The following is a 12,947-nucleotide window of genomic DNA, read 5'->3' as shown; positions in this document are numbered from 1 at the left end:
TATAGCTTTTCCAAAAAGGTGCGAGCAAAGCGTTTCATATGGCTAACGATTTACAGGTAGTTATGTAAAGTGAAATGATAAATAACACTAATAAAAATGAGGAAACAGATCTTTGTATATTGTGCTAACTTACGCAAGTCTCGAAACAAGTACTTTAAACGCGATTCGTACGTTTCTGGAGCCAAGACCAATTTGCAGGTTTTTACGTTTTTTTGATGCTTTGAAGTTGAAATTACAGATTTTTAAAGTTATTCTTGTGCACATTATAGAACTTCTCAAACGCAGTACCTCTTTCCTTAGCAAGGGTGTCAAATTTGTTTAATTGTAGCGAACAGAAGAAATGTGAAAACATAAAACACAGCTCTATAATCATGAATACACATGCGTTTCTCTTTCGAAAACAACGAATCTAATTAACATCATATTCTTGAGGTTGGTGCAGGGCAAGCAGTCCTGGTCTTCGTTTGCAACATTTGAATATTGAGGTCACGGACCACCCCTCCTTCTTTCTTTCTCTCTACATGTCTGAACTTGTCGGTAACATAATAACAAAACTGTGTTTCCTATATACGCAGCGTATGATCTGTTTATACTTTTGCTATTTTGCCTTCTGCCATGCATGTTCTGCTTTTTATTCGGGCAGTCTCATGCTTCTGTTTTGTGGTAATTCATTCACAGTCTTCAGTACGCCCTTCCACGTGTACGCCTGTGCGACAGCGAAAATGAAGCAGAGAGACAAACATTCGCAGTGTTGGAAAAAAGGCCAAAGCAATTAATGTACTCGCAACACATCAGACTGTTATACGAAGTAAGGCTATAATATTTAGGATTCATACTCAATAAAGTGAAAATGGTCGATTGAGCTTGAACAGTAATGCAGTAACCACAGTAACTAAACAGGTGTTGTTGCAAATAGTTGGCTGTGTGACGTCCGCCAGGAGGTGAAGTCCAAGTTCGGCATCGAGAAACTTGACAAGCCACTGGTTTTCACGACGAAGTACATTAACGTTGAAGTCTGCAGTGACTATCACCAGCACATCCTGTAGCCACACCGCACGTAAGCTGTGCAGCAAGAAGTTCATGACATCAGTTCGCAAGGTTCCTGGTGTGCTGTACACTGTTTCGGCGACGCAGCTGTGCGACGCAGCTGTGCGAATTGTGAAAGCGTCACCACTAATCATCTGAGTAGCGAGTCGAGTTTGTCCGTGGCCGTGCGCATTTCGATGGGAACTGAATTCACAGACACGACAGGATCATAAACTTCCTGAATTGTCCTAGATTTGATGCGAGCGATTTTTTCCGTTTATTACGCGTGAAAGGGAGCCAAAGACGTTTTGGAATGCCCCTTTCACGCAACCGTATCTGCTTCAGTGAGCCCACCGCTCCAATGATCAAGGCATCGGGCACGTTATTGTTTTCGGAAAGCATGTATGGCTGGTCTGAACAAAGTACACGCTTTGTTCAAGGATGCTTCTTTTAGGTATATTGACAGTAAGCCAGTGACCACTTATGTATGTGCATTGCTCATAATTATTGTGATGGACCATATGAGCGACGTGGCCCAGTTGGTTAATGCAGCGCGCTGAGGAGTGAGGGGTCGCTGGTGGGAATCTTGGTTGGGTACCATGGATTTTATTTATTCATTTATTTTTGCTTTTATAAGTATATACATACTATACATACCCGATACATGACAGTGACGGCCTAAATCAGCCGAGAGGGTTTATATAATTGCTATCTCAATAAATACATACTCGGAAATACGAGGTCCATTCGCTCAGTGAAAAGAGTCGCGCACATCGACAAAACGAGCTGGTTATTTCTTACCGCGGATTATTTGCGAGCTGTCAGCAAGCGAATAACCTGCGCTCGTTGAAGACTTTCAACGTACTGGTTCGAAAGAATAACGCACGGACAGTGCAGAGCAATTCACTGAAAGTATTGATTTGTCGAAACCCAGTTTGTCATTATTATGTTTTGCATGTTCACTTTTGTTGCTTTCCTATTACACTCAATCGTATTCATATTATGCTGTATAACAATGCTTGCTTATAAAAAATGCATGGGCCATTGTCTCTTTCCACTCGGATATACATTAACACATTATTAAATAAAAAAACGTCAAGAGATGCCCACTCAGATATGCAGTAACTTTCCAGCAAATAAAAAGAAAGCCAAGAAATTAAGCCCCACAAATTATGTTATTGTTTTGCTGCGTGTTAAGTCGCCCTAACTCGTGGAACTACGCATAGAGGAAAGGGTCTGTCTAGCAGGAAATTTGTCGTGTTGTATAACATTTCACAATGTCGGCCGCGTAATGTTTAAGTAATTAGAATCCACATATGGAATGCCTCTAATGTTCTGGCACTGAAAAACTTGTGTCCGTTATACGGAAAACTCCGCTACACATCGTTAATAACTTAGCATCTAATATGATGCGTGTAACTCGTATGAGAGGTCTGCAATAAAAATCTCCACTTCGAGCGTTTCTGCTTTGAAAAGTCGCAATTTTTTTTTAAAACAGCAGCCTCTACCTAATATACCTAATATTATATGTGACGGTGGACGCTTCTAAACGTATCTTGATTTCATCTTATTGTACCGTAATACCGTTCTTTTTAGAGGTAACTCAAAGCCAAACTGGACTCTACCACTTGTTCAACAATATATAAAGAAAGAAAAAACAGGTAGTATAACCGCAAAGAAACGTGATCTTTCTACGTCCAAATGGCGCTAAAGCACCGGGAAGGTGATTAGCGGTGACTGTTGCCCAATATACCTGTACTTTCCGTGGCGCCTTCCCCCCGAACAGCGCCGTTGTTGTCAACGGCACCATTTACCGCCGCGATTTCCGAAAGCGTGTTTACTGCGGCACTTTCTTCGGAGACTAAAAAGAAACAACGACAAAAAAATACAAGACGCACGTCACGGCGTCAAGATGCGGATCACGTGGGATGTAATGTTCCGCGGATGAAACGTGGCCCCAAAAACCGTGGCATCGCATTGCTGTATACTGCGACACCGACCAACACTGCCAAAGGACGGCTTTAGGGGGCGATCATTGCAACTGGCCCGGGTGAGGTGTTCCTGGCTGGATGTTTCGTTACGGACCTCAGTTTGGCGACGAGGGTGGCCTTACATCTGTTACGGAGTGGGTTTCGCTGACGGGTAGGCGGCCGAGAGGGCGTGGAAGCGTGACCGAGGTACGAAGCGAGTGCGCGGGGAACTCGGCTAATGTGGAGTGAAAGTGGGAACGTTAAAATGTAGGGCGTTCTCTCTTTGGCATCTCTTCTTTTTGTACATTTCGTTGTGGGGGTGTAACGGTGCGGCATTTCGTTTCAGCGTGAAGGCCGTTTGCGAGTGCTTATAGGCGACCCGGGGATCTGACACTGAGGGACGTGGCGGGCCCGGGTTTCTTATAGAAGCGCTACGAGAGAGCCAAACCAGAGATGTGTGAGCGCGACTGCTGAAATCCGCCTCGCGTCTTTGTTGTGCGATACAGGGCACGGAGCGTTTTGCGAGGTTTTAGTGGGCGTCCAAAAGCGTGACCTTAAACAGTGCGAACCAAACGGGACACAGTGGCCAAACTGCAGTAAAACAACCGAGCAAGAAATAAAAGGGCTACTAGTTCCTGCAGGTACTTTTCGGATTTCGTTTTACAAAGAACACTGATTTTCTTCAAATAAATTTTGCAGCGTCTGTACCTAAAAGCAGCATTGTTATAGGGGTATACAGAGTGAGATGCGGGTGAGAAAAGAAGCGAAGAAAATACGTGAAGGCTTGTCAAGTGTTCCCTTGTTTCCCACCATACATTGGGAGAGAGAGAAAAGGCAAGAAAAAGAAAGAAATAGAGAAAGAATGGTGGGAAAAGGTTTGATATAGAATAGGACAATCACTAGCGTAAAAAGGACAAGGAAGAAAACAAAGAACACGCAACCATTAGTTCTCAGAATTAGTTCTTCTATGTCACGGAAGTGCATATGAGTGCAGGTAGAAATTGCGCGTGTGACTGTCACTTCCGCTGTAACATCTACTTGTGGCAGTGGATACGAGGGAATGCATGTCCGGGGATCTACGTGACGAAAAGCGTTATCTAAATACAATAAAGACTGTTGGGATTCATACATTTACAAAACTTTATTTGTGTCTTGAAGCCCAGTCTTTTCAGACCGAGGTGGGTAGCGTCCACGTCGGTACCGTCAGGCCGAGCCTTGTGGCGTCATTTTGGACCTTCTGTGCTGCCCGTGAATGGTCTTGATAAGACGCGCTTCGCACCATCGCCTGCCAGTAAAGCCATTGTTATTCGGGGTCGGCGCGAGTCGTGGGCAGGCCACCAGCATGTGTCTGATCCCAATGATGCCATCGCATGCGTCACATTTGTCTTGAATTTCACGGTCAGAGAGAATTTTAGGTAGAAAATACGGAGTGGGGTATGTTCCGGTTTGCAGTAAACGTAGCGTGACTGCCTGTGCCCTGTTCAATTTTGCGTGTGGCAGTGGGAATTTCCTACGCCCCAAGTAATAATATTTTGTGGTGTCGTTGTAAGAGATTAAATTATCTTTATAGCCCCCGGAATGGTAGTGGGTGTCGGATCGGGTCTGACCGGCACGGCAAGCGAGTCCTCATGCCAGTTTATTCGGCACCTCATTGAGGTTGACCGGAGTTTCGTCCACTTGCACATATGCTCAGGAAACCATCGAATTTCAGTATCGATAGGATTGACTTTGTTGATAAGTTTAACCACAGTCCCAGCGACATAGCGCTTGTCAAAGCTCGTAATTGCTGCTGTGGAGTCGCTATAGCCGTATGACCATTTTCTGTTCCTGATAGCTAAACCGATCGCGGCTTGTGGATTGATTAAGGCTGAATTTCGACCTCCTAGGGTTTTTCAACGTGTATACCTAATGTGGTTCTAAGCGTGATTTCTTACTTTGTTTCCTCAACAATTCGACACTGCCGTGACCCAATAATGGAAACCACGTTTTCAAGATCACAGGCGCAACGCGCTGCCACTAAGCAATCAAGGTAGGTTGACGGCAGAAATCTGTTCCAATCTCGCGGTTACCTTACGCGAACAGTGATTTCCTAATTCACAGGGTGGCATAGAGTGATGGAAGAAGTCTTTATCGGTCTTGAATAGCAGCGTTACTCAATGCAGTTGTATTGAAGTCACGTCAGAAGAGGCATAGATCAAAGCCACTTTGCGTCAGCGGGAGAAAAAAAAAGAGAGAGAGAGACGAGAACTGTTCACAGTGCTCGAGCGAACGTTACTTGAATAAAGTTGGCTTGATCGGCATACTGTGTTTCCTCGCAACCATCAGTTTATGCAGTGAAGATCGTTTCAGCGACACGTTACGCTTGGCATTTCACTGGCGCTGTGCCATACGTCTGCTCTTGTGGTCAGACGGTTCTTCGACATAAAAGAAATGTATATGATGCCATATCTGCAGCCGGGTCAGTGTTAGCACCAGGTCTGTGTTTGCACGTAACCGATGTCGGAAATCTTTTAGAGCTGCCAGAGAGCTGACCTTTGGATCTTTCTGTGGCGAAAGAAGGAAAAAAGAGAACAGCGTTGTTTCGATAATTACTTCTTGTACCCATCTTGTTTATAATGCTGCTTGGAAGTATTCATAATACACACTTGCATGGTGTAACGCATCGGGCTTTAGGGGCGAAGCTTCTTACTTAACCCGCGGGTCATGCGTCCTCGATGTATGTAGTTAGTTGTAGGTAGCTACCTCTCGTTTAGTCCTTGTATTGTCCGCTAGATGACAGTACTTCTATTTGATAAATATATGACGAAAACATGCTATATGATAGTGCTTGGAGCGTTCACTAGATAGACAGACGGACGGATGGACATACATACATACATACATACATACATACATACATACATACATACATACATACATACATACATACATACATACATACATACATACATACATACGGAGAGCTCTTTAAATAGCGGAGAGCTCTTTAAATTTGCAGTATCTGGTATTTTTTTACGCGCTATGCTATCGCACAGTGAATGGGCCCCTATTATTTCACTTCCACTTAGATGCAATCAACAACGACTGGTATTGAACCCACGACCTTTCAGTCAGCAGCAGAGCCCCGGTCGTTGTTCTGCCACGGCGGGACACAAATTATGATTATTACTTCGCCGTAGCAATTGCTATGATTGCAGCGATGCATTATCGGTACCTGGAAACCTGCTTAAGCAGTTCGCCTTGCATCGAATCTGCATGGGTCGCCACCTGTAATACAGTTTACTCGAACAAAAACTTGCGTCATCTGTGTCTTGCAGTCGACGAGCATTATTTACTGAAGAGAATAGCGATGATCTAGCGCAATTTGAGGACACCGAAGAACGTACTACAAAGAAATAGAGCAAAGCAAATGAAAACAAGCCAACAAAATAATGGTGGGACACTCAGCGAAAGAGAGAAGAGACGCACTCACTCGAACATCTAAAGACAGCGTTAAAGGACAAAGACGGCTCAGGCAGAAGAGCTCAACGTGGAAGAAATAAAACCGACAAAGGCCTGGCGGAAATGGATGACGCGAGGTTACTTTCCGCCGCGAGAAGTCCGTCGACGTGCCTAAAAAGCGCGCGCGGAGCGAGACGTTTTTACGCGCCCGCGCAGGCGGCGGCGGCGGCGCAGTTTAGCGACAGCATTAGCGTTAACGCACTTACGCCCGGTGCAGCAGCAGCAGTATGTAGCGGCGCACCGGACGCCGCCAAAAAGGCAACTCCAGCATCGCCAACGACAGCAAAATGCAGAGCAACGAAGTGTGTGCGTGCGTTAGGTGTGGAGGCAGTGTGAGAGAGAGAAAACAGAGGGCTGATGGTTAAAGGGCACTAGGAGGCAATAGGGCAGTAGAGGAGGGGGAGGGAAAAGGGGTCCAGATTGGCAAAGTGGGTAACGAATGAATGGGAGCAGAAGGATGAAGAATAAGAAAAAAGCAGCCACGTGGAGAGGGAGAGATGGTCGAAGTAGAGAGAAGAAAGCGAGAGAGAGAGAGGAAAGGAGCTGAGTGAGGGCCTAGGGCAGAGGCCACGGGGCTCGAAGAGTGTCGTTGCGTCGACGCTGTCCGACAAAATGCATTGTAAACGAGGCTGCAAGGTTAGCAAGGCGCTACTGGCAAGGGCAAAAAAAGCCACGATGCCTTCGGCTTCACCATGCGATTTGCACAAAGAGGAGAGAAAAAAAAAACAAGGAGGCAGAAAGGAAAAAGGGCGTGCCGCCCGTTAGCTCCTTTGTTCATTAGGGAAGGTTAATTAGTAGGGATGCCATTTCCGGCACTGAGCGCGCGCGCGTGCGTTCTCTCTCGCTCCCCGTTTTATGCTCGCGGGATGTTGTCGAGGACGACTAGCGAACAAACAAGCTTGCAAGCAAACAAAGAGCGCATTAAAACGACAGTGCTTCACTGGTGGGACGGAAGGTTCGACAGATTGGCGTACGGAGTCAGGCGCAGTTTTTTTTTTTTTTGCTTTTTGGCCGCGGGGATTTTCGGTGGGGCCAGACGAGCAGAGTGAGATCGGGACGTGTTTGGTTCGGTTGCTCTTCTCCTTTGCTTGTTGTTTACGCAGAACGACAGATGTCGATGCGAGGAGGGGAACGAGGATAAATATGCCCCGACAACTTGTTTGGAGACGTCGACGCGGCTCATATAGTGTCACGCGTCGTCTTCTGACTTCACGTAATAACTCGACGCTAATTAGCAATGCGATGGGACCGATTGCAAGCCGAGAGAAATGCGAGCGTCATGCAACTGCAGCCTTTTCAGATGGGGAGCAAAAAGAAAGATCAGATTAGCGCGTGCGCATAGGAGGATGAGCGGAGACGCTAGATCAACCTGCAGAATTCTGTCGATGTTGGAATAGAATAGGCAGATAAGAAACCAGCTAATAAGGGGATGCATGGTAACTAGGAAAGAAATATAGCTAGCAAGATTAACAAATTGTTCATTAAAAGGTAATGATATTTGTTGGAGTTTTAGGTTCCGAAACCACAACATCGCGATCAGTGACGCCGTAGTGGAAGTCTTCTGAAATTTCAACCTCCTTGTAACGCGCCACAAGCATTTTCACTTCAATTTATAGACGAAGCAAGAAGTGCTGTAATTGGAATGCCCGTTTAACAAAAACGGGAGAACACGAGATGGAGCAAGTACGGTTGAAAATGATTTGATATACAAAAAGCCGGATGATGTCAACGCAAAAAAAGTAAATATAGACTAGCTGTGTCCGGAAACTATGAATACGAAACAGTAATTAGGGGTCAATTATTATGTATACCAGTTAAAGAAGCCACAAGATTAGGGAAACATACAGGCTTCAATAAAAAAGATGTCCAATAAAAGAAGCTGATGCCGTCAACGTGTTGACAAAGTTGACAAAGGGTTACTTGTATAGATCGTGATCCTCACAAGGAGAAGTCTCCTTACATAAATACCGGTTATATTAGTTATTCAGCAAGTTCTCATTTCATACGCTTTACGGTTTTTCAGTACACCATACCGTTAAAGTAGATATATTCACTGTACTCTTCAACTTTTCGCCCAACTCCTTTTTCTACGACAAGGATCCCAAAGACGCGGCCTGTGGATGGCGTATAGCTCGGTAACGTTTCACTGATGGCCGAAGGCTTCTCAGGGGTTCAAATTTTGTTCACTTTGATTGATGGATATGTGGGGTTTAACGTCCCAAAATCATCATATATGATTATGAGAGACGCCGTAGTGGAGCGACCCAGAAGTTTTGACCACCTGGGGTTCTTTACCGTCCACCCAAATGTGAGCACATGGGCCTACAGCATTTTCGCCTCCATCGAAAACGCAACCGCTGCAGCCGAGATTTCATTCCGCGACCTGCGGGTCAACAGCCGAGTACCTCAGCCCGTAAATTATCACCGCGTGGTATGTCGCGGACTTGGTGAACGAATTCCGCATTAAGTCGGGCGTCGTTGTGGTCTGCTACAACACCTAAACTCGATTAACAAGCGTTCCTGATTTGATTACGCCTGCTTTTCGAAGTGCATGCGCAGCTGAGAGTTTGCTAAGAAATGCGAAGCATTTTTTAATAAACTTTGGTGACTTTGAGCGCATCTATCTATCTATCTATCTATCTATCTATCTATCTATCTATCTATCTATCTATCTATCTATCTATCTATCTATCTATCTATCTATCTATCTATCTATCTATCTATCTATCTATCTATCTATCTATCTATCTATCTATCTATCTATCTATCTATCTATTTATCTATCTATCTATCTATCTATCTGTCTGTCTGTCTGTCTGTCTGTCTGTCTGTCTGTCTGTCTGTCTGTCTGTCTGTCTGTCTGTCTGTCTGTCTGTCTGTCTGTCTATCTATCTATCTATCTATCTATCTATCTATCTATCTATCTATCTATCTATCTATCTATCTATCTATCTATCTATCTATCTATCTATCTATCTATCTATCTATCCGCCTAGGACTGTTAGCTTTCCTGACCGTTTCGATAATGGTATCAATACCAAACTTGGTATGCAGTAACTTGACTGCATGAAGAATATACTTGAAAAGTCATATCATGAAAATCATGACAGGTATGCCATGAATGTCATGATATACATTTCATGGTCCTGCAGTTCTTGCGCTGGTTTCCTTCACACAGCATGTTGCAAAACTGGTATCGTACGGCATGATTACATGACGAACACAAGTGAAAGAACCCTATCATGAAAATCATGACATGCGCGTCATGTAACAACATCATTACATGCCACGCTCATGATGCGCTCGCGGCCATTTCGCTACCATCAAACATACCAAATTATGTTATACAGTACGTGAATTGGTGACAAAGGTATGTGACTGAAGCAAACATGACATTCATGAGATGCGTGTCATGTAACGACATCACTACATGCCACGCTCATGATGCGCTGGCGGCCGTTCCGCTGGCTTATACCGAATTTGGTATTACGGGACGTGAGTGGATGACGGAGGTGTGACGCTGGTGCAAACATGATAAACATGAGATGCGTGTCATGTAATAACATGGCTACATGCTACTTAACAGTACGTTATGTTGGGCTAGTTGGTACATATTAGGCTGAAATACGTGGCGCAAGGTTGCCAAAGAGAAAAACGAGAAGAGACAGAAAAAGCGCCAACTCACAACTCAGTTTATTTTCATGAAGCCTTCACAATATATGCTTGGAGGACATGCGCAGACCATTTCATTCACCGCACGTGCAGTCATGAACATTTTGATGATGTAATAAACGATTATTGCAATCATGATATCTGGAAACGAGCAACACACAAGTATGCCTGATGTAAAGGCGTCGTTTATTAAATCATCAAAATGTTTATGCCTGCACGTGCGGTGAATGAAATGGTCTGCGATGTCCTCCAAGAGCCTATATATTGTGAATGCTTCATGAAAATAAACTTTGTTGGGAGTTGGCGCTCTTACTGTCTCTTCTCGTTCTTCTCTTTGGCAACCTTGCGCCACGTATTTCAGACTACATGCTACGCTCATGATGCACTCGTGGCCGTTTCGCTAGCTTCACATGTACCAAACTCGGTATTGCGTGACGCGAATGCACGAAATAGGTAAATTACACATTCAAACATGATAATCATGGCATGCATGTTATGTAACAACATGACTACCTGCCACACTGATGATGCGCTCGTGGCCATTTCGCTAGCTTCACATATGCCAAATTTGGTATTACGTCACGGTAATGAATGACGAAGGTATATTATTGGTGCAAACATGACAATCATGAGATGCGTGTCATGTGAGAACATGACTACATGCCACAGTAAAGGCAACAATACATTTCGACGTTATGCCTTGCGCGTGCTCGCCGGCGTTCATTTCTCCGCGTCAGGCGCCGAAATGCCCCGCCAGGTGCCGGTCCTGCCATATACTCGCAGGCGCGCGCTGCTATGCGTTGCTTTGACGCATGCGTGTTTCAGCGCGCCCGGCGCCCCTCCGTCGCGAAAAGAGGGAGACACAGTGTTATCTGGGTAACACATCTGCACGAAATGCCCCATGTCACATTTCGCGCTGGTTGCCGTCGCGCTGCGCCGACGGACGCTGGTCGCACCTGCAGCGTCAGACTATTTAGTGCTCACGTTTTGCTAACGTAGCGTCGCTACACCCAGCGTACGTGCCCGTCAACGCTATATTGGAGTAATTAGGCCCTTCATGATGCGCTCACGGCCGTTGTGCTAGCTCCACATATACCAAGTTTGGTGTTACCTGACGTCAATGGATGACAAAATATATGACTGGTGCAAGCATGATAATCCTGACACGCGTGTCATGTAAAAACATGACAACATACCACGCTCATAGCGTTCTCATGGCTATTTCGCCAGCTCCACATATACCAAATTTAATATCACGTAAGGTGTATAGGTGACGAAGGTAAACGACTCATTCAAACATGATAATCATGACACGGAAGTCGTGTACGGCATAATTTACCTCCACCTCGTAACGTTGTGGTGATTTTAAAATAACATATTAACCTTGCAAATTCGTGTTTCGCATATCATCAATTCTCACTGTACGTGGGACCGGCCAATTTTTTTTGTTTTTTTTTTTCTCAGACAGTGCGCGTCATTCCGAGTGCAGCACGAGAGCCCTGCCCGAGCACGGAAGCGAGCGGTGGCGCGGCGGAAAGAAGGGAAAACTGTCGACGTACATTGGCGATTTTCATTTCATTACGATAGCAATTATGTGGACACTCTGGGCTGGATTTAACCGCCGGCGTCGGCCTCTCTCACCGCATTTGTGTATACAATTAGGGGGACATAAGTATACGCTTCTAAAAAAAAACTGTTTATTGGTGACGTTTTGATCGGAGACAGATCTTCGTCAGATCTGATGAAGATCGGCCTCCGATCGAAACGTCACCAATAAACAGTTTTTTAGAAGCATGTACATTTGTCTGTTTGTCCCCCCTTAACAGCATCGGGTATTTGAAACGGCCGGCGCCATCCGCAGCGCCCAGCTATGTTGCTCAAGATTCAGCGTACATACTTGTGCAATTGTCAATAACAAAGCAATTACTTCATTGCTTTTCAAGATACTATGCATGGACGGTGTAATGGGGCTCTCGCGAACTTGACTTGCGAAAACCAGCAGTATTAGGATAGAAATAATGAAGAGCCGCAGATACAGATGTGGACGTTTTGGGCCAGCGAACTCTGAAAGCGGCATTGCGTTCATTTTTTTTTTTCAGTAAGCGGTTAAGATTGAGTTGCTGAAAGGTAGCCGAAATAAATAAGAAGTGTGCCAGAAAGCACTCACTTCAACGCAAAACGTATCACCGATCGCGGAACAATAGCTAAGCCTTTTCTTTCTTTCTACATAGCTCATTATTCTTCTTATGACAATGCGTTTGGGCACAGAGAGCGAGAAGCCGCGGCGTCCGATTTGGCGAAAAGGCCTCGCTACTGCGTCGTAGCGCTCTCGGTCTGCAACCGGCGAGGAGACAGAGCCATCCTTCAGGTGCCCGGGCGGGACCCAGAAGGACAAGCGAGGCGATCCTTCAATCCAGCGAGGTGCGACAACGACAATGGCCTTATCGGTCAGCTTCCACTTCCTCGCACACCCCTGCCTCCCCTCGACCCACTCTGTTCACGTTATACGTCAACGTGTGCGTCTGTACGCGTCCTCGGCAAGATGAAAGACCTTGACGGGCACGAACACATCGTATCATTGCCTCTGCTGCGGCTTCTGCTCCTGGAGATGCCGTGCCGGCTTCACCGAGACAAGACGACCGAGCCGCGGCCGGTGCCTCGCAGACGAGGAAGGAGCGCGACGAAGCAGTGGCGAGAGCGTTCCCTTATCTTTTGCTTTTGGTCGAACACGTCGAGACGACGGTCAAGGCGACAGCGCCGGTGCGATTAGCATTGTCG

Source organism: Rhipicephalus microplus, chromosome 4, assembly GCF_043290135.1.
Source record: "Rhipicephalus microplus isolate Deutch F79 chromosome 4, USDA_Rmic, whole genome shotgun sequence".
NCBI lineage: Eukaryota > Metazoa > Arthropoda > Arachnida > Ixodida > Ixodidae > Rhipicephalus > Rhipicephalus microplus.
The sequence above is the reverse complement of the archived record's forward strand: the minus strand, read 5'-3'. Positions refer to the sequence as shown.